General features: G+C 48.5%; 1 protein-coding gene across 9 annotated transcripts in view; it reads right to left on the reverse strand.

Moving 5' to 3' along the window:
• Positions 1-22,682, reverse strand: part of TMCC1 (transmembrane and coiled-coil domain family 1) — a 280,809-nt gene that overhangs the window by 105,777 nt on the left and 152,350 nt on the right. The gene's annotated exons all lie outside the window — the stretch shown is intronic.

The raw sequence follows: 22,682 nt of genomic DNA on the forward strand, positions 1-22,682 counted from the left end.
CGTCCCCATCTCTTGCCCCTAATTACCTGGCCAACTACTTTATTGAGAAAATCAAGAATGATCAGGAATGATCTCCCTAAAATCTCCTCTGCCCCTTTTTCGACTCTCCCATCTTTCCCAGTTGCATCTCATGAGATCTCCCGGCTTCTCTCAAAATCCATTCCCTTCACCCACGCATCCGGCCCCATTCCTTCCACGCAAAACATTCCTTAGTAAAACATTTGCCCCTTCCCTTTTTCCCTCCCTAGCCACCATCTTCAACTGTTAGCTCTCCAATGGCTACTGTAGCATGTGGCTATATTTGCGATCTCGCTTTTTATTGTTTATTGTCGTCAGATTTTGAATTTGATCAGGTCGCCCCTTAATCGAGTCTACCCCCGACCCTGGTCATCACCCCTTTTATTAACACGACTATATTGTATCATACTGTATCATGTTGCTATATTAGCACCACTGTATTGTATCATATTGTATCATGTTGCTATATTACCGATTTCGTTTATTACTGTTTATTGTTGTCAGTGCTGCCACCCACCTCTCTGGCCTCGCCATGTCCCTCCTCCCCCCCTCCCCCCTCCCGCCCCTTCCTATCCTCCCCTTCCCCTTCCCCTCTCTCGCTCAGCTCTTTCCCGCTCTCTCCTCTGTCTCCTCCCCCCCTCCTCTCTCCCGCCCTAGAACCCCACTTTACCAGCGCTACCCCTCTTCCCCCTCCCCCTACTCTTCCCCCCACCAAACCCCCTCTTCACCCCCTCCCCCCTTCTCTCTTCCCCACCCATGCCCCATCCCAGTCCCCTTGTCCCACCGCCACCCCTCATCCCCCTCTCCTCGTCCAGGGCCCCGCCACCTCCTTCCCATCCAAACCCTCCCCTCCCCCCGCCCTTCCCCCCCTCCTCCCCTTGCACCCACAGCTACTTTCAAGTGTGGCCTCTGGAACCCCCGCTCTATTACAGGCAAGCTACCTTTCATCCATGACCTTTTCCTCTCCCGCTCTCTCCTCCTCCTCGCCCTTTCGGAAACGTGGCTCTCTCCCGAAGACACGGTCTCCGCCGCCGCTCTCTCCAGCGGAGGCCTCTCCTTCTCCCACTCCCCCAGACTCACCGGTAAGGGAGGAGGCGTCGGCTTCCTCCTCTCGCCCCGATGCCGCTTCCGCACTATCCCTCCTCCCCCCCACTCTCCTTCCCCTCCTTCGAAGCCCATATCATTCGCCTCTACCACCCACTCCAGTTACTTGTCGCCGTCATCTACCGCCCTCCCGGTCCCACCTCCGACTTCTTCAACCACCTTGACCCCTTTCTCACCTTCCTCCTCTCCTTCTCTCTGCCCACTCTGATCCTTGGAGACTTCAACATCCATACGGATGTACCCGACGACTCCTCTGCCGCCCGCCCGCTATCCCTCCTCGACTCTGCCGACCTCCTCCTCCACCATACCGCGCCCACTCACCGACTCGGTCACAGCCTCGATCTCGTCATCTCCTACCGCTGCACTATCTCCTCACTCACCAACTCTGAAATCCCTCTCTCTGACCATAACCTTCTCACCTGCCTCATCTCTCACACTCCCTCCCCCTGCAAATCTTCGCTACTGCCCCACAGAGACCTCCGCTCTCTCGATCCCATCCGTCTTTCCAATAGCATCTCGCCTCACCTTGCCGCCCTGTCCTCTCTTCCCACTCTCGACGAGCGGGTCTCCGCTCTCAACTCCACCCTCTCTACTCATCTCGACTCTCTCGCCCCCCTTTCCCTCCGCCGCTCTCGCTCCACTAACCCACAGCCCTGGATCACCTCCTCCGTCCGCCTCCTACGCTCCTATGCTCGAGCTGCTGAGCGCTGCTGGCGAAAGTCCAAGCACCAAGCCGACCTCACACACTTCAAATTTATCCTTTCCTGCCTTAACTCTGCCCTCTCCTCCGCCAGGCAAAGCTTCTTCTCCTCCCTCATCGACACCCATGCCCGTCACCCCCGCCGATTGTTCCGGACCTTTAACTCTCTCCTTAGGCCCCCTGTTCCTCCCCCTCCCCCATCTCTCACCCCTAATGATCTGGCCACCTATTTCCTCACGAAAATCAACACGATCAGGTCTGAGCTCCCCAAAGTCACCCCTCCGCCTCTCCCCTCCCCCCCAACAACCCCCTCCCCTACTTTCCCATCCTTCCCTGCAGTATCCTCAGAGGAGATCTCCTCCTTCCTCGCAAGTGCCACCCCCTCCACCTGCGCCTCGGACCCCATTCCCTCTCACCTTCTTAAAACCATCGCCCCTGCCCTCCTCCCTTCCTTAACTTCTATTTTTAACCACTCAATCTCCAAGGGCTCCTTCCCCTCTGCCTTCAAACACGCCCACGTCTTCCCCATCCTAAAAAAACCTGCTCTTGACCCCACTTCCCCCTCCAGTTATCGTCCTATCTCCCTACTACCCTTCCTTTCCAAAATCTTAGAACGAGTCGTCTACAATCGATGCCTAGAATTCCTTAACTCCCATTCTCTCCTAGACCCCCTCCAATCTGGCTTCCGTCCCCTCCACTCTACCGAGACTGCTCTCTCTAAGGTCTCCCATGACCTCCTTCTTGCCAAATCCAATGGCTCCTACTCCATTCTGATCCTCCTTGACCTCTCTGCTGCCTTTGACACTGTCGACCATCCCCTCCTCCTCCATACCTTATCTCACCTTGGCTTCACGGACTCTGTCCTCTCCTGGTTCTCCTCTCACCTCTCTGGCCGATCATTCTCGGTCTCCTACGCTGGAGCCTCCTCCCCCTCCCATCCTTTAACTGTTGGAGTTCCTCAAGGGTCAGTTCTTGGCCCTCTTCTGTTCTCCATTTACACTCACTCCCTCGGTGAACTCATCCGCTCTCACGGCTTTGACTACCATCTCTACGCAGATGACACGCAGATCTACATCTCCGCCCCTGTCCTCTCCCCCTCCCTTCAGGCTCGCATCTCCTCCCGCCTCCGGGACGTCTCCACCTGGATGTCGGCCCGCCACCTAAAACTCAACATGAGCAAGACTGAGCTCCTCATCTTCCCTCCCAAGCCCGGTCCGCTCCCAGACTTCTCCATCACCGTGGATGGCACGACCATCCTTCCCGTCCCGCAGGCCCGCAATCTCGGTGTCATCCTTGACTCGTCCCTCTCGTTCACCCCACACATCCTATCCGTTACCAAGACCTGCCGGTTTCACCTCTACAATATCGCCAAGATCCGCCCTTTCCTCTCCACCCAGACGGCTACCTTACTATTACGGGCTCTCGTTATATCCCGGCTAGACTACTGTGTCAGCCTTCTCTCTGACCTCCCTTCCTCCTCTCTCGCCCCGCTCCGGTCTATTCTTCACTCCGCTGCCCGGCTCATCTTCCTGCAGAAACGATCTGGGCATGTCACTCCCCTTCTTAAACAACTCCAGTGGTTGCCTATCGACCTCCGCTCCAAACAAAAACTCCTCACTCACTCCTCCTCACTCCTTCAAGGCTCTCCATCACCTTGCCCCTTCCTACCTCTCCTCCCTTCTCTCTTTCTACCGCCCACCCCGCACGCTCCGCTCCTCTGCCGCCCACCTCCTCGCCGTCCCTCGGTCTCGCCTATCCCGCCGTCGACCCCTGGGTCACGTCCTCCCGCGGTCCTGGAACGCCCTCCCTCCTCACCTCCGCCAAACTGATTCTCTTTCCCTCTTCAAAACCTTACTTAAAAATCACCTCCTCCAAGAGGCCTTCCCAGACTGAGCTCCTCTTCCCCCTCTACTCCCTCTGCCATCCCCCCTTTACCTCTCCGCAGCTAAAGCCTCATTTTCCCCTTTTCCCTCTGCTCCTCCACCTCTCCCTTCCCATCCCCACAGCACTGTACCTGTCCGCTCAACTGTATATATTTTCGTTACCCTATTTATTTTGTTAATGAATTATACATCGCCTTGATTCTATTTAGTTGCCATTGTTTTTATGAGATGTTCTTCCCCTTGACGCTGTTTAGTGCCATTGTTCTTGTCTGTCCGTCTCCCCCGATTAGACTGTAAGCCCGTCAAACGGCAGGGACTGTCTCTATCTGTTGCCGACTTGTTCATCCCAAGCGCTTAGTACAGTGCTCTGCACATAGTAAGTGCTCAATAAATACTATTGAATGAATGAATTGAATGAATTCTTCTCCACTGCTTTCAAACATGCCCATGTCTCCCCATCCTAAAAAAAACCCCTTCCTTGACCTCACAGCTCCTTCGAGTTATCGCTCCATTCCCCTCCTACCGTTACTCTCCAAATTCCACGAGTGAGTTGTCTACACCCATTGTCTCCAGTTCCTCTACTCCAATTCCCTCCTTGACCCCCTCCAATCTGACTTCTGGCCCCTTCACTCCACAGAAACCGCCCTCACAAAGTTCACCAATCATCTCCCTCCTTCCTCAAATCCGTCAATCACTCTTCCCCCCTTCAAAGCCCTACTGAATGCACACCTCCTCCAAGAGGCCTTCCCAGATTGACCCCTTTTCCTCAGCTCCCCCTCCCTTCCGCGTCACCTTGACTCGCTCCCTTTGCTCTTCCCGCTCCACAGAACTTATGTATGTATATCTATAATTCTACTTATTTATATTGATGCCTCTTTACTTGTTTTGATGTCTGTCTCTCCACCTCTAGACTGTAAGCCCCTTGTGGGCAGGGACTGTCTCCCTTTATTGCTGTACTGTACTTTCCAAGTGCCTAGTACAGTGCTCTGCACACAGTAAGCACTCAATAAATATGATTGAATGAATGAATGAATCTCCTTCTTGCCAAATCTAATGACCTTTACTCCATCCTAATCCTCCTTGACCTCTCACAGCTGCCTTCAACACTGTCGACCACCCTGTTCTCCTGGAAACATTTTCCAACCTTGGTTTCACTGACAATGTCCTCTCCTGGTTCTCCTCCTATCTCCCTGGCCACTCATTCTCAGTCTCTCTCTTGTAGTCCTTATCTTCCCACCCAAAACCTGTCTTTTCCCTGAGTTTCCCATCACTGTAGACAGCACCACCACCCTTCCTGTCTCCCAGGCCCATACCCTTGGCATTACCCTCAACTCCTCTCTCATTCATCCCACATACTTAATCCATCACTAAATCCTGTTGATTCAACCTCCACATTGCTAAAATCCATCCTTTCTTCTCCATCCAAACCGCTATCACGTTAATCTGAGCAGCTATCTCACCTTGATTACTGTATCAGCCTCCTTGCTGACTACCCTGCCTCCTATGTCTCCCCACTCCAGTCAATACCTCCCTCTGCAGCTTAGATCATTTTCCTATAAAACTGTTCAGTCACCTTGCTACTCTACTACAACCCAGTCCACACACTTTGCCCCTTAAATGCCAACCTACTCACTGTACCTGGATCTCATCAATCTCACCGCTGACCTCTCGCTCACATCCTGCCTCTAGTCTGGAACGCCCTCCCTCTTCATATCTGACAGACACGAGATTGCTTGTGAATCATAAAAATAAAAGCTAAATTAAAAATGCCAATTTCAAAATTTAAACCTTATTTTGATTTGGATTTTAAAAGACCACTAAAACCTGATCGATTTTGTTTGAAATGTCTACCTTACCTCATGAGCTATGTACATTGTTCAGTAAAGCTTTTTTCTGCACCATCTGCTCTCTGTTAAAACACAAAGATTGTCTCTTCCTGACCTAATTCCCCATAGGGTTAACCCTTTACTGAACCCAAGATGAAACAAGATCTGGCACCTGAGACTCTGTCTTTTTCAATAGGTTCTCCACAACTATGAAATCATAGGGTCTTTTCAACACTAAGTTAAATAGCATAACATCATGGGCGTTATCTTACGGGTAAGGTGGAAAGATACAGCTATCCCCCATTATAACATTCTTCTTTTAGTTCTCTTTTGTGCGATTTGATCGATTGGAATTATATCAATTTAGCATTAATGACATCTCTCATTCAATTATGCTTACTGAAAGCCTGTGTACACAGCACTATACAAAGGGCTAGAGAGCATACAAGACAGAGGAAAGAGAGAATCCCTGCCTTCGAGGAGTTTACAGTCTAACAGATCTGTAGTATGCTTGCACATGGTGCCTTTATGCTAAAGAGAATATGAAAGATCACACTTCAAAAATTATTTACACAAACTATTTTCAATTAGATTTTTTTTTAATTGGTACCTATTTACATTGTTGATTAAGTCTGTCACATCTTGGCAACGCCTTGAGGTACTTTTCATCATCTCCTAGGTTTAGGGCCCTTTTATGTAATATTCTCTATTCATGTAACTGAGTGGTAACTGGGGTATAGCAGTACATCCTCCCAGTCCACTTCTGGGTTTTCTCTACTAGTCACATGCCAAACCCGAGTATTGGACTAAAAGTTCCAGGCAGAGAAAATGGTCGACGCCATAAGCAATTTTCTTTGCCTTTTAACTGGAATTGGCCCAAATCTATTCAGAACATAGGTTGGGACGATAGCAGCAAAGAAAACAGCAGAACAGGTGACCAAGCAATTCTACTTCAGCTAAATGAGAGTCAGTTTATTATCCATTGGTTCTTCCTAAGCCACAGTCAACTTCTGCAGCCAGGCTAAGGAATATGAATTCACGCTTCATGGGCTATTCACTCTAATTTTCACTGCAGAAGTACTAGTTTCTTCATTCATTTTCTGAAGCCCAGCTCCAGTCAGCCCCACAGCACTTAGCTGTAATTTATTTAATGTCGGTCTCCCCCTTTAGACTGTAAGCTCACTGTGGGCAGAGAATGTGTCTGTTTATTGTTTTGTTGTACCCTCCCAACCACTTAGTACAGTGCTTCGCACACAGCAAGCTCTCAATAAAGACGACTGAATGAACAGATACCTGTTCACCCTGCTCTTTGCTCAAAACTTCTTCAGTTTCGCAGAATATCTGCTCTTGTGCTCATACGTCTTGCTCAAAACTAGATTCACCCATACAACATTAGGTCAAAGTAACTTCAGTGATCCCCAAATTATTCCAGAAACACCATGCTATTCAAGTGGGAATCCAATCCCTCCTTTGCCACTGACTTGAACGAATCACCATTCGCAAATCCATTCTGATGGAATGCAACCAGTGGAGACAACAGTGTCTATTGTATATCTTAAACGGTAATCAGGATCGACAGAGTAAGTATGAGAGGAGTCCTTGCCCTCCAGGAGCTTAGGAGAAGCAGCATGGTATGGTGGATACAGTACGGGCCCCGGAGTCGAAAGGCCAGGGGTTCTGATCCTGGCTCCGTCACTTGTCTGCTGTGTGATCTTGGGCAAGTCACTTCACTTCTCCGTGTCTCAGTTACCTCATCTGTCAAATGGGGATTGAGACTGTGAGCCCCGTGTGGGACAGGGACTGCGTCCAACCCGATTTGCTTGTATCCACCCCAGCGCTTGGTACAGTGCCTGGCACACAGAAAGCGCTTACCAAATACAACAATTATCATCATCATCAATATTCAGCGCTAGAATCACAGACCTGCGTCTCCAGTCCGTCCAGGGCAGCTGGTTGACCTGATCCTTCTTCCTAGGAAGGCAAATTCTCAGCTCTTCCTAATAGCCAGTTCTAGTACTTTATCGCCTCCACAATCAAGAAATGCTAAGGCCCACCTGAAATATTTCCTGCTGTAACTCAGTAAGTTCTTGTTCAGCCCTAAGTACCCAGAGAGAACGACTGGCTAGTAACCTTCCCTTAAGACCCTTCATTTATAGTCAGTTCACCGGTAGCGCAGGGGTTGCATTTTTGATGAGCCCCACACTGAGTATGTAATTGGGCCACATCTGGCGCCGCACACACGTGCACAAGTAACTGCCTCTTCTGACCTTTCATTGCATTCTAGCCAAAAAGATGCATGTTCTTGGAGAAGGTTCCCTAATTCTGCCGGTGCGCCCTATCCAGAAGATCGAGTGAAAATCCATGGGAGTACTTCAAGAGGGGGGTTGAATCACCCTTTCAGCCTTCTCTAGGTTAAAAAAGCTCCAGTTCTCTTTACCTTCCCTCAGAGGACCTATTTTCCAACCCTTTAATCATTTTTGACATTTCCCTAGACCCTCTCCACGACCTTAATAAAGTGCAGCAAGCCAAAGTGGAAACAGAACTCTAATAAATTAGTCTGACCGAGTGTGACAGAAGGATTTACTTCCCAGATGCTTGCATATCGCATTCTTGTTAGCGCATCCCAGCACCAAGTTACCTTTTTTTAAAAAAAAAATCTGTATTACATCGATGATTTATTCGATTTCCAGGCAACTCTGACACACAGTTCTCTGGCTAATGCCCTTGTTGTGCCTAGCCGCTTTCTCTAGCCTGCATTTGTGCTGTTTTATTTTATCCTTTTGTGCGCTACTTTGCGCTAGCCCCTGCTGAACTACATCCAGGAGGATTTTTCCAACATGCCTAAGCGATTTGGAATTCTATTCCTGTCTCCCAAAGTGCAATCAAGCCTGCCGCCAGCAAATTTGATGAGCGTACTTTGAATTAGATCGACAATATTTGAGCGCCAACTGTGTGTCGAACTCTGTGCTAGGCACTTGGGGGAATATTCAGTAGAGGTTAAAAAAAAAAAATGGTCCTGCAACTCAAGGAGCCAAACAATCTCAAGGGGGAGACGAGCAAATTGCCATATGTTCAATGGCTAAAAAGAGTAGAAGAATAAGAGTATACAGTTGAATGAATCATTAAGTAAACAGATACATACATGGATGCTAAGGTGGCTGAGGAGGCGGCTGCGTGACAAGAAAGAAGCGCGGCCTAGTGGATAGAGCACGAGCCTGGGAGTCGGAAGGACCTGGGTTCAAATCCGGCTCCGCCACTTGTCTGCTGTGTGACCTTGGGCAAGTCACTTCACTTCTCTGGGCCTCAGTCACCTCAACTGTAAAATGGGGATCAAGACTGTGAGCCCCATGAGGAACAAGGGGCTGCGTCCAACCTGACAAACTTTCATCTACCTCGGGGCACAGTACAGTGCCTGGCACAACGTATGGGGATTAAGAGTGTGAGCCCCACGTGGGACAACCTGATTCCCTTGTATCTACCCCAGCACTTAGAACAGTGCTTGGCACACAGTAAGCGCTTAACAAATGCCGCCATCATCATCGAAGTACACACTTAACAAATACCATTAAAAACAAAACAAAAACTAAGGTGACCAAAATGGCCCTGGAATGACTTGTAAAGGGATTTTTTAGGTGGCTCTTGAAGATGAGATGAGAGCTATGGTCGGGCCCAGCTACCAGGGAACTGCTTGGGATCCCCCTTTGGCCAGCTCATCAGTGAAGGCACTTAAAAAGATTCAGCCCCTGCACCCATCCCGGTGGAAAAGCGCTGGCTTTATCTCTCTGGTTTGATGACAGGCCTATTGGGTGCCATCCCCAAACCAGCAGGGCGCCTGAATGCCCTCCTAAATACCAGATAAGGAGACTTACCAATCAATGGTAGTTATTGAGCACTTACTATGTGCGGAGCGCTGTACTGAGCGCTTGGGAGAATACAACAGAACTGGCAGACACGGTCCCCGCCCACAACGAACTTACGGCCTAGAGGACACTTGAAACTCTTTGCACGTATTATAACGAGCGTGTGGCATAACGTGACGATGTCATATGCACCTTTTTGTAGAAGTAGGACTATTTCTTGCAATACTGGAGGGTTGCTAGGGGCGGGGGGGGGGGAGGTGGGGGGGGGGGAAGTGGGCGGGAAGGCACCACACTGCTCCTGAGCCTTTTGTTATCCCAAGTCAGGATCAAGTTCGGCACGGGGTCCAAGCCCCAGAATTCGGCAGCAAGACTTCGACACTATGGACCACCCCCTTCCCCGGGAAACATTATCCAACCTTGGCTTCGCTGACGCTGTCCTCTCTTCCTCGGGCCGCTCATTCTCAGTCTTTCCCGGGCTCCTCCTCTGCCTCCTACCTTCTAACTGTGGTAGTCCCTGGAGGCTCACTTGTGGGACCCCTGCCATTCTCCATTTACACCCTTGACTCATCTGTCTCATACAAATCACGCAGTCAATCTGTCACCAAATTCTGTCAGTTCTACCTTCACAACGTTGCTAAAATCCGCCCTTTCCTCTCCATCCGAATCATTACTCTGATCCGAGTACATATCCTATGCTGCCTCCTGTCTCTTCCCTCTCCAGTCCATACTGCGCTCTGCTGCCCAGATCATTTCTCTACCAAAAAGTTCTGTCCGCATCTCCCCGCTCCTCAAGAACCTGTGCCCACGCGCCTCCGCAAACAAACCCCTTACCATCAGCTTGTCCCCTACAACCTTACCTCACTGATCTCCTATTACAGCCCAGCCCGCGCACTCGGCTCTTCAAGGGCCAGCTTCCTCACGGTATCTCGAACTCACCTATCTCGCCACTGACCACTTTTTCGTATCCTCCCTCTAGCCTGGAATTCCCTCCCCCACCCCTCCATATATGCCACTGGACCACCACTCTCCTCACCTTCAAGGTCTTATTAAGGTCACCTCTCCTCCGAGAGGACTTCCCTGAATACGCCCTCTTTCACCCGACCCTCTCCCTTCTGCGTTGCCGCTGCACTTAGATCTGTGTCCTCTAAAGCACTTGGTATTCACCCCACTCTCAGCCCTACGCCACTCAGGTACACAGCTCTAATTTATTTATATTAATGCCCGTCTCCCCCTCTAGACTCTAAGCTCCTTTTCTACGACATTTGTTCAGTCCTTACTGTGCGCCAGGCACCGTACGAAGCCCCGGGGGTAGACACAAGCTAATCAGATTGGACACATGTCCCACATGGTGCTCGGTCTTAATCCCAATTTTACAGATGAGGCGACTGAGGCACAGACAAGTGAAATGACTTACCCAAGGTCACACAGCTCCTTGTGAGCAGGGAACGCATCTACCAACTCTGTTGTATTGTGCGGTATGGGGCCCAGTCTTCGCTGTCTCATGCTCACCCCATTCCCGTCTCGCTGCAGAATGCCTCATCACCACTTGTCTCCCAGAACACCTGCTCCCAGCGCTTAGAACAGTGCTTGGCACACAGTAAGCGCTTAACAAAGGCTCGGCGGAAAGGGCACGGGCTTGGGAGTCAGAGGCCATGGGTTCTAATCCTGGCTCCGTCACTTGTCAGCTGTGTGACTTTGGGCAAGTCGCTTAACTTCTCTGTGCCTCAGTTTCCTCATCTGTAAAATGGGGATTAAGACTGTGAGCCCCACGTGGGACAACCTGATTACCTTGTATTCGGCTCCCCCCGAAAGAGCTTAGAACAGTACCTGGCACATAGTAAGCGCTTAACAAATACATTATTATTATTTCAGGTAAAGGGATTTTTTTTTTTTTTGAAGAGGGGCGCTCAGTCATATTATGCTTTTGGCATACAGTTCTAGACCAGCCTTGTTATATACCATTTGTATTTAGATGAGCTCTCTGAACTGTTCATTTGGGAAGGCTGCTCTACTCTCCGTTTTGGTACTCAGATGATTTTATATCTTGCCTAGAGTGGTGCGCTCAGGAAGTTTCAGAGGAATATACAGATGCGAGGTATAATAATGTTGGTATTTGTTAAGCGCTCACTATGTGCCAAGCACTGTTCTAAGTGCTGGGGTAGATACAGGGTAATGAGGTTGTCCCACATGAGGCTCACAGTCTTAATCCTTATTTTACAGATGAGGTAACTAAGGCACCGAAAAGTCAAGTGACTTGCCTGAAGTCCCACAGCTGACAGGTGGCGGAGCCGGGATTAGAACTCTTGATCTCTGACTCCTAAGCCTGGCCTCTTTCCACTGAGCCACGCTGCTTCTCTATGTAGCTCCAGATTTATAATGCTGGATTAAAGGCCAGTAGATTAGTTAACAGATTCCCTCAAAAACTTACCTTGCACAGTCTACTCTTGAATATGTCTTTATATTTCCATAAGGAGGAGAGAAAAGCACTATTTTACTTTATTGGCTGCAGAAAACACAAGAGCAGAAACAGTCCTCTCCAACGGGCGAAAATGGGGAATTAGTGTGAGATTGACTGATTAAATTGATCGTGTTGTAACTTCGGCACTCTGCGATAGCCTGTGTGACGCTAGGTTAATTGTCGAACCTCTCTGGGTTTCTATTGGTCCTGTCGATTTGCCTCACAGGAATACTAGTGCTGGTTTCTATACAGTGTTTTGCAAATACATTCGTGACATATCTATGCAGAATGAATCACCCATCTGACAGCCTGTTACCTACGCTTCAAAGGGAAGCCACTTACTCCAACCTCGAAATTTTCCAAAGACTCAATATTCAAACACAGACTTCTCTAACCACTAAGTCAAGACGTTTGGTGCAGTTATAAGTACGCAACTTCAGCAAGAGCTTGGCCATTTGATAAATTAATTCCAGTCAAGTTCCACCCAGCTTCCATATTCCAAATTGCTGATGCTAGTATGAATCCGGGAATCTCGGATCCTCAAGAATGTGAGTTAGAGTCAAGAATTCCGAGTTCAGGCTAAAGCTAAACCGCTCATCTGCTTTGTGACCTTGGGCAAGTCATTTCACTTCCTCTGTGCCTCAGTTACCTCATCTGTAAAATGGGGAATGAGACAGCTGAGCCCCAGCTGGGACAGGGACTGTGTCCAACCCGATTTGTGTGTGTCCACCCCAGTGCTTAATACAGTGCCTGGCACATAATAAGTGTTTAACAAATTCCATTATTATTATTATTATTACTAGATTCTGATCAGAGAATCTCACACTGAGACAACTGAGTAGCCCTAGTAGGATGGAGCTAGCGGTAAGCTTGAGCACATATCTGTCCAGAGAATCCTGAAACAAAACTCATTCTCTTGGAAATTTACCAGCCTGCCTCAGCACAACCTGAAGCTTCTCCCAAAATCGAGGCGCAACCAATCAATCGATGGTATTTATTGAGCACTTACTGCACGTAGAGCACTGGACTAGGAACCTGGGAGAGTACAACAGACTTGGTACAAGTGATGATCCCTGTCCTCAAGGAACTGAGAGTCTGCAGGGAGCTAAATAATAACAATAATAATAATAATGATAATGGTATTTCTTTAGTGCTTACTATGTGCCAGGCACTATACTAACGCTGGGGTGGATATGAGCAAATCGGGTTGGGCAGGGTCCCTGTTCCACGTGGGGCTCACAGTCTCAATACCCATTTTACAAGTGAGGTTAACGGGCCCAGAGAAGTCAAGTGACCTGCCCAAGGTCTCACAGCAGACAAGTGGCGGAGCCGGGATTAGAACCCATGACCTCCTGACTCTATCCACTATGCCATGCTGCTTCTACGGCCTACACTTTTTTGATTTCACATCTTATACAATGATAATATAAAGTTATTAAAGTTTATATCATTACAATAAGTTATTACACAAGACTTGGCTTTCATTTTTATTTATGCCCCAAGTAACCAAATGATGACAGGGCCTAAATCCTGTGCCTCAAGTTCTTATCTACAAAATGACTAGACGGGTATGTCCAAAACAAAGATGACTCTGGATGCAAAACATCCCCATAAATTCCTACGTTTCAGAGGAAAAAAGAGCCACGCACCCTGCCGTTCTCCTGACCTTACACCTCCGTGTCTCTTGCCTCCTGCTCTTGGTCAACCTGCTGGTCACCCTCTCACCCATTACCTTCCTCCCCTTCTTAAAACTGCCATCCTGTTCTTTCGGGACTTGTTCGATAAAACAGCCACAGCAAGGGTCAGCTGGAGGCTCAACTTGGAAACAGTATGTGATTGGGGAGAAGGGAAGGGGTGGGTCGAGGCGACGGAGAGGCCTGGACCAGAGTACGTCCTTCACCCTTCCAGGAAGCACCCGAGGACACGAGGCCCCCCGGCATTCTGGAGTGAATTCCTTGCAGTGCCGATAAGTTTAGGGGTGCACCTAATCCTGCCCCAAATCCACAGGAATTCCACTCTTACTCCAGGGGATTGTTGAGAGCTTTTCCAGACGGAAGGCACGGATGGAGTGGCCCAACCAGGACCCATCTCCTTCCCCCTGCCCTCAGCCCTCACGGCCTGCAATGGGTCTCCCGAGAACAGACGTGATGTCGTTTGGGTGGGGGTGGGGGGGTGGGGGGGGGTGGGGGAGAGGCGGTGTTACCCCCAGGCCAAAGTTCACTTGCTGGTAGGCCTTCTGGGCTGTGGCTTCCTGTGAATCAAAAGCAGTAAGCCGAATGAAGATTATATCTTTTTGCTGCTGGAAAGGGGGAGTTTGGGTTAGCATCGTTCTATTGTTTTTTTGTCCAGTGAAGTGCAGAGCGGGCTGGGCAAGGGGAAAGAGCTATCTGACCGGCAGCAGAAAGGGAGGACAAAAGTTAGAGAAGGAGACAGATCACGTGGGGAGACAAACGGGAAGCAGAAGCAGGGGAAGAAATGTGAGATGCAAGCCGCAGGAGCCAAAGAGTTTGAGGTTAGAGGTGGAAAAAAAGAAAGACATCAGAACATAGAATCAACAGAGTGACCGTAGCAGGTGGTAAGCTAGGGAGACCTTACTCTCAACATGCCACCTCTGACTGGCCAGGAACTTGAACACAGTGGTGGTCAGGCACCTTTTTCATCTGGGAAAAATACAAATCACCACACCCATGGCTCTATTAGCCAATTTCCCTCCACCCTTCTCTGGCTTCTCCACCCAACGGGCCATGAGGCAATCCCAGGACACGTGCACACGCTTGCACACGTGCCCCTCCCCACCCCCACATCCCTATTCCTCTAAACTCTTTCACTCAGCTTCCCCTTCCCAATTCCAAAATTGTCTCGGGGAGAGGAGAGACATGTGGGAAGCCAACACAACTCACAAGCAACCTATTTTAGAAAGGGGGGCGGGGGGGCGGCCGAGGTTCCCCTGGGGATCATTTTGGTTAATGTGCTAATAATGACGATAATAATAATGACAATAATAATGGTGGCATTTGTGAAGCGCTGGGGTGGATAGAAGCAAATCGGGTTGGACCCAGTCCCTGTCCCACACGAGGCTCACAGTCTTAATCCCCATTTTACAGATGAGGCAACTGAGGCACAGAGAAGTGAAATGACTTGTCCAAGGTCCCACAGCAGCAGACAAGCGGCAGATCGGGGATTAGAACCCAGGTCCTTCTGACTCCCAGGCCTGTGCTCTACCCACTAGGTCATGCTGCTCGGTGATCACGCCGAGGAATCTCTCTCATCACTTGCCAAAACCCCAACTCACCAGTCCTCAGCTTCTACCCAAATTCTCAAAATAACACGCCAGAAGAGCTTTTACCCAGCATCCAGTGCCATTTCAAAATTTAGAACAGGCAAGGACCACAGAACTGGGGAGCACAGGTGGCAAAAACAAGGGAAGCAATGTGGACTAGTGCCCGGGCCTGGGAGTCAGAGGACCTGGGTTCTAATCCCAGCTCCGCCACATACCTGCTGTGTGACTTTGGACAAGTCCCTCAACTTCTCTGTGGCTCAATTTCTTCATCAGCAAAAATAGGGAATACCCGTTCTTCCCTCTACTTGGGCTGAGAGTCCCATGTAAGACCTGATTGTCTTGTATTTACCCCAGCGCTTAAGGATAGAACTGATCTGCCCAGCCGAACCCTGTCCTGCCCGTGACGCTCCCACAATGGAAACAGCACCACCATCCTCCTTGTCTCACGAGTCCTTAACCTTGGTGTTATCCTCAACTCATCTCCCTCATTCAATCCACATATTCAACGACATTGGAATCTATTGGTTCAACCTTCGCAACATTGTTAAAATCCGCCCTTTCCTCTCAATCCACATAGAGATTACCACGGTAACTCAAGCATTTACCGTATCCTGCCTTGATTACCCTAACAGTCTGACTGCTGACCGCCCTGCCGCCTGTCTCTCCCCACTCCAGTCCACGCTTCATTCTGCTGCGCGGATCATTTTTCTGCAAAAAAGTTCACATTTCCCCACTCCTCAAGAATCTCCAGTGGTTGCCCATCCACTTGCATATCACACAGAAACTCCTTATCATAGGCTTTAAAGCACTCAGTCACCTTACCTCCAACCTTATCTCCCTGATTTCCTACCACAGCCCAGCCCACACACTTTGCTCCTCAAATGCCAACCTACTCACTGTACCTCTATTTCGTTTTTCTCACCGCCCACCTCTCATCCATGTCCTGCCTCTGGTGCAGAACGCCCTCCCTCTTCATAACCGACAGGCGATTGCTCCCCTCATCTTCAAAGCTTATTAAAAACACACCTCCTCCTAGAAGCCTTCCCTGTCTAGGCCCTCATTTTCTCTTTCCCTCCCTCTGCGTCACCCTTGGGCTAGGCTTTGCACCCTTCGCTCGATTAACTGATCGATCGATACAGAGCTTGGCACACAGTAAGTGCTTAACGAATGCCGCACTTATTATTAAGTTTGGGTTCGCGGCTATGGAAGTAGAGTCCTGAAGCCCGGGTCTGGTCCTTGGGAGACTAAAAGTGGACTGAAACTAAAGCAGGACTATCGATCAACCGCTGCCTTCAGTTTAGATCACAATTTCCTAGTCCTGAAACTAGCCAACAGCCCCCACCATCGCATCTTGATTCCGGAGAACTAGGGCAACCTCTACTTTACCACACCTTTAATTGATTTCCGTAAACAGCTTTACCGTTCTTAGATCCTCTCTTAAATGCTGAGAATGACACTTCGTGGCATATCAAGTCATGCCAACGTTCCTTATAAAATTGTTAGGGACTCTGCTTCGAAAGAGGCGAGACAGAAAAACAAACATCCCCTTTGTGTTCAGTTGGAAGACGCTTCTTCCCAAGATGTTAAATTTCAAGACCACCACCGCCGCCGCCAGAGTGGAATGTTTTGAAATTTAAGTTCAAAGATGGAATATCGGCCGAAACCTCACTGCCCAATAGTAGGTAGACTTTCACCCGTATCTTGCATGCCACGCAATTCAGCCCCTAACCCAAATGCCCCCTCCCTACCAACACACTGGTTTTCATTTCCTCAGCTTCTATTGTCCCTTGTACTTGGGTGATTAACCTTTGAAAGATTTTTCCCCCTGAAGGAAAGTTCTTGTTTTCTCTTGCAACTCTTTTATTCACCCCAAACAGGATTCAGGTTCTTCAGCTCAGGCCTCGTAGGCAGGAGGGGGTTAGCGCCCTTGGCTTGGCACATATGCTTAACAAGCAAAGCCAAAGCGGGAACACAAACAGTGAGGTTCAGGAATACAGTCAACCTATAGGCACCAAAGCAGTGCTCATCATAGCATACCGTTTTCTCGGGGTCGGGGGAGAGAACCTGTGAGGAGAATGGACCGCGGCAGGATCCCCAAACCACTGCGGGTTGAAAAGGTGGACGGGAGAAATGCTTTAAAAATAAAATGAAACAGCCTCAAGCATGGCATAACGGTAGAGAGCTGCAGAACTAAGGTCCCGGTGGTATTCGGCAAGAAGAAAAGGACTAACTAATTTAGGGCAGAGGCTTTTGGAAGATCATGACACCAAGCGAGTGAAAACTGCACCAGGCTCTATAACAAATGTAACAGGGCAGCAAGGGGTAATCTTTACAGACACATCACGTGAAAGGGATTGTCAGTTTTCCATTGGCCTTATCGGTAGTTAATAACAATAACTGTGATATCTGTTAAGCGTTTGTCTTGTCTTACGTCGTCGAGTCGCCTCCGGCCCGCAGCGATGCCAGACGCATCTCCCCCGGAACGGCCCACCACCATCTGCGATCGTTCTGGCAGTGGATCCATAGAGTTTTCCCGGTCAAAATCCGGAAGCGGTTTACCACTGCCTCCTGCCGCGTAGTAAACCTGAGTCTCCGCCCTCAACTCCCTCCCGAGAGATGATATCATCTAGTAAAGAGGACATTAGCCTGGGAATCAAAGTGAAGGCTACTTCTGGCTCCACCACTTTTATGTGCCTTGGTTTTCCAAAACTGAAAAACGGGGTTGAAACTTCTGGTCACCTCACTTGTTACCAGTTTGATGTAAGGCTAAATTTCAGAATGTTGTTGGACCACTTTGAGCTCCACAGACTTACAGAAACCCCAGGTGCCTAGGAAAACATGCTACCTCTTCTATATACAACATTATTTAATCATTCACACTAACACACCCCCATGCAAACACAGGCATGATTAAACTAAACAGACATCCTGGATTTTCATTCGGTCTCATGGCTGTCAACATGAGCGGGGCAGTCCTAGGTGTTTCTCTGGTTCTCTTAGCAGCCTTTCCCTTTGAGCTTCAGACATGAGGTGGGTGGGAAATGAGGGTGTAATAATAATAATTATAATATCTGTTTAGGCGCTTACTATGTGCCAGACACCGTACTAAGTGCTGGGGTAGATACAAGATAATCGGGTTGGACACAGTCTCCTGTCCCGCAGAGGGCTCACAGTCTTAATCCCCATTTTCCAGATGAGGGACCTGAGGCCCAGAGAAGTGAAGTGACTTGTCAAGGTCACAGAGCACAGCACACCCAGCTCCTTCTGAGTCGTATGGCTGAATCCAAGGAAGGCTGAGCCCTGGGGGACCCCCTGGCTTCTCCCCTCCTTTCTCCTCTCCTTCCTTCTCCCTTCCCCCTTAGTACCTGTCCCCAGGGCTGTCCATCCATCCCCGAGCTAGTATATATTTTATTTATATATTGTAAATTACTTATTTAATTTGTGTTAATGTCTATCTCCCCTTCTAGGCTGTAAACTCGTTATGGGCAGGGAATGTGTCTGCTAATTCTGTTGTACTGTACTCTCCCAAGCGCTCAGTACAGTGCTCTGCACTTAGTAAGAGCTCAATATGATTGACTGAGCTCCTTCCTCTGTGGCCCTACAAAGCATCCCATATAATAATAATCATAATAATGATCATAACAATTGCGGTGTTAGGTGCTTACTATGTGCCCAGCACTGTATTAACCGCTGGGGTCATTAGGTCCCACGTGGGGCTCACTGTCTGAGTAGGAGGGAGTACAGGTACTGAATCCCCATTTTGCAGATGAGGGAACTGAGACTCGGGCAAGTCGAGTGACTTGTCCAAGGTCACACAGCGGACAAGTAGCAGAGCTGCGATTAGAACCCAGGTCCTCTAATTCCCAGACCCGTGCTCTTACCACTGAGTCCCGCTGCTTCTTTTGCTCCAAATCCTCAAGTTGCCTTCTTTCTCTCCCTCCCCACAAAAGCAAGGAGGAGAAATCCAGAGCAGGGGCATTGAGCAATCAGAGCTCAACTTTGAAACTCATTGGCCTCCCAGTGATTCTGCCTATTATCACAACGTGTTCCACTAGAACATTCATCCAGATTTCCTGGCAGTGGTAAAGAGGCCAGAGAGCAGATACTTAAAATCAATGAGCTCACAGAAATTGAAACCTGGTATAATATTCCAACAATAAGGCTCCCTCGTTGGATTCTATTTCAGAGAAGCATAGAGATATTATGGGCTAAAAGATCTCCCCATACTTTTTCTTTCCAGCTAGATTCAGCAGAGTATTTTCCTTTTCTTTTAGGATGACTGTGTAAATACTGGAGGTGTTTCAAACCTTTGGCACAGAGCTCTGCACACAGTAGGGGCTCATTCAATACTCCTCATTGAGGAAAAAAAATCAATTTTTGGAGTGGATGAGAGGGAGTCCGGCCTCTGTAAATACATTGAAAGGACTGAGGTTAGGGACAAAAGAAAAAAAAGTGTTAATTTTAATATGTGAAGGCTTTTTTTCATTCATTCATTCAATCGCATTTATTGAGCGCTTACTGTGTGCAGAGTACTGTACTAAGCACTTGGAAAGTACAATTCGGCAATTCCTGTGCTTCTCTCTCTCTACATCCATCCCCTGGACTGCAAAAATCTTTGTGGGCAAGGATTATCTTCGATTTTTATATCTGGTGTATATTCCCATGCCTGTTATGCACAAAGTGGGTGTTAAGCATAAATTACTAATACATAAAATAATCTGGTCTGCAACCCCTCCCTTTGCGGTCATTAAAGACATGCTGCTTTGAGTGTTGCATTTTTCTAGAGGGACGAGGGTAATATTGGTATTATGTAGCACCTGATCTTTTAATGCCCTATAAATACCTGGAGTGGCAGAGTAACTATGGGTAATTACAAAATAGCTATTAAAAGTACTCTATTAACATGCTTCATTTCAATCAGCTGATGGCACCGTAAATACCTGCGAATAACCTCTAAGTAATCTGAAGAATCAGAAAAACATAATTAAGTCATAAATGGACTTCCTACATATTCACATATTCGATCTGTCACCAAATCCTGTGGGTTCAACCTTCACAACACCGCTAAAATCCGCCCTTTCCTCTCCATCCAAACTGGTACCACGTTAATCCAAGCACTTAACCTCTCCAACTTGATTACTGCATCAGTCTCCTTGCTGACCTCCCTGCTTCCTGCCTCGACATACTCCAGTCCATACTCATTCTGCTGCCTGGATCATTCCTCTAAAAACAAAGTTCAGTCCACTTTTTCCCTCCAGTGGTTGTCCATCCACTTCCGCGTCAAACAGAAACGCCTTACGGTCGGCTTTAAAGCACTCAATCACCTTGGCCCTCCTACCTTACCTCTCCGATTTCATACTACAACCCAGCCCCCACACTTTGCTCCTCTAATGCCAGCCTACTGGCATTAATAATAATGATGATGATGATGATGATGATGATGACTGTGGGATTTGAGTGCTTACTCTGTGCCAGGCATTGCACTATGGGCTGGGGTGAATACAAGCAAATCAAATTGGACCCCGTCCCTGTCTCCATTTTACAGATGAGCTAGCAGGTGGCCTAGTGGCAAGTGCACGGGCTTGGGAGTCAGGAGACGTGGGTTCTAATCCCAGCTCTGCCACGTGTCTGCTGTGTGATCTTGGGCAAGTCACTTCACTTCTCTGTGCCTCAATTACCTCATCTGTAAAATGGGGATTAATAATAATAATAATAATAATAATAATGATGATGGCATTTGTTAAGTGCTTACTATGTGCCAAGCACTGTTCTAAGCGCTGGGGGAGATACAAGGTAATTGGGTTGTCCCACGTGGGGCTCACAGCCTCAATCCCCATTTTATGGATGAGGTAACCGAGGCCCAGAGAAGTTAAGTGACTTGCCCAAAGTCACACAGCAGATTAGTGGTGGAGCGGGGATTAGAACCCATGACCCCTCACTCCCAAGCCCGTGCTCTTTCCACTAAGTCACGCTGCTTCTCTAAAAGCACATCTCCTCCAAAAGGCCTTCCCTGACTAAACCCTAGTTTCCTGCTCCCTCTGTGTCGCCTCTGCCCTTGGATTTGTACCCTTTATTCACCCCGCCCCATAGCACTCATGTACATATCTGCGATTTATAGTACGCCCATCTCCCCCACTAGACCGTAAACTTGTTGCGGGTAGGGAACGTATCTACCAACTCTGTTGTACTGTACTCTCTCAAATGCTTGGTACGGTGCTCTGCACAAGGCGAGTGTTCCGTAAACACCACTGACTGATTGATTCCTGAGCAGAAATCACCGTTGGCCCGCACGCACAGAATCAGCATGACTCCTACAGCCTAAAACACAGCACTCACACCTCTCTTTATGCAGTCAGCAAGTATGGGCCTTTTAGAACAGGGGAGTCCAGTGGATATGTTACTAGGTTGGATAAGACATCAATACCTCTGTGTTCTATTCCTGGCTTGATTGCTGACATACCTGGGGACTTATTTCAGTTTAGAGATAATGCCACTTGGTCACGGTACAAAATTGCCAGGGTTAATGACATGAAAGCTGAGCTGCTGACAAAAGAGAGCCTTAAGCAATATTGCTAAATTAGAATTTTGAACCCCAATTTGCCCCTTTATAGATTAAGAGGGCCACCTCATTCTGGTCCCCCAAAGTTGGTCAGGGGTGGAGCCAAAGGGAGAGAGTGAGAGGGGGAAGGCAGAGAGGATTTAAGAAGCAGCATGGTGTAGTGGCTAGAACCCAGGCCTGGGAGTCACAAGGTCGTGGGTTCTAATCCCAGCTCCGCCACTTATCTGCTGTATGACCTTGCACACGCACCTCAGATGGCCATTTTTGCAAAACATCAACGCATCCCCAAAAACCTCAAGGGTGAGTCAGGAGGGATGCTAATCTGTGGGGATTTGGCCTAAAAGAGCAGAGCTAGTCACCTTATTCAAAAGTACTTCCTTCAGTACTCCACAGTCACTCTAAAGGCTTTATTGATAATCACTGTGGCATTTATCACAGTTTGTCTTGAGCAAAATTCCATTTCCGGGATGCTTACACACCCCAATTTACCCAGTAAATGAGGAGGCTTCTGAACACTTAAGCTCAATATGGCAAAAAGTGAGCTCCTCATTTTCTTCCTAAACCTACTCCTCTTCCTATCTTTCATATTGGGTTTAACGCTTCCCCGAACTCCTCCTTTCCCAAATGCTCACAACTTTGGGGGTTATCATTCGCCACCCACATACAGTCTCTCTGAATACTGCTGGATCCTTCCTCTATCATACTTCCCAGATCTTCTCCTTCATCTTTCACCCTTACGGCTCCCACCCTGGCCCAAACCTTTGTCACTTCCTGGCTGGTCAAGGCCATCAGCCTCCTTGCTGGCCTCCCTGTCTCCAGCTTCTTCCTTCTACCCTACACTCTGCCATCAGATCAACTTTCAAGACTGTAAGCGCGTTGTGGGCAGTCATCGTCTCTCTCAATTGCTGTATTGTACTTTCCGAGGGCTTAGTACAGTGCTCGGCACACAGTGAGTGCTCAATAAATACGACAATGAATGAACTTTCTAAAAGTC

Source organism: Ornithorhynchus anatinus, chromosome X1 (genome assembly GCF_004115215.2).
Source record: "Ornithorhynchus anatinus isolate Pmale09 chromosome X1, mOrnAna1.pri.v4, whole genome shotgun sequence".
Classification (NCBI taxonomy): domain Eukaryota; kingdom Metazoa; phylum Chordata; class Mammalia; order Monotremata; family Ornithorhynchidae; genus Ornithorhynchus; species Ornithorhynchus anatinus.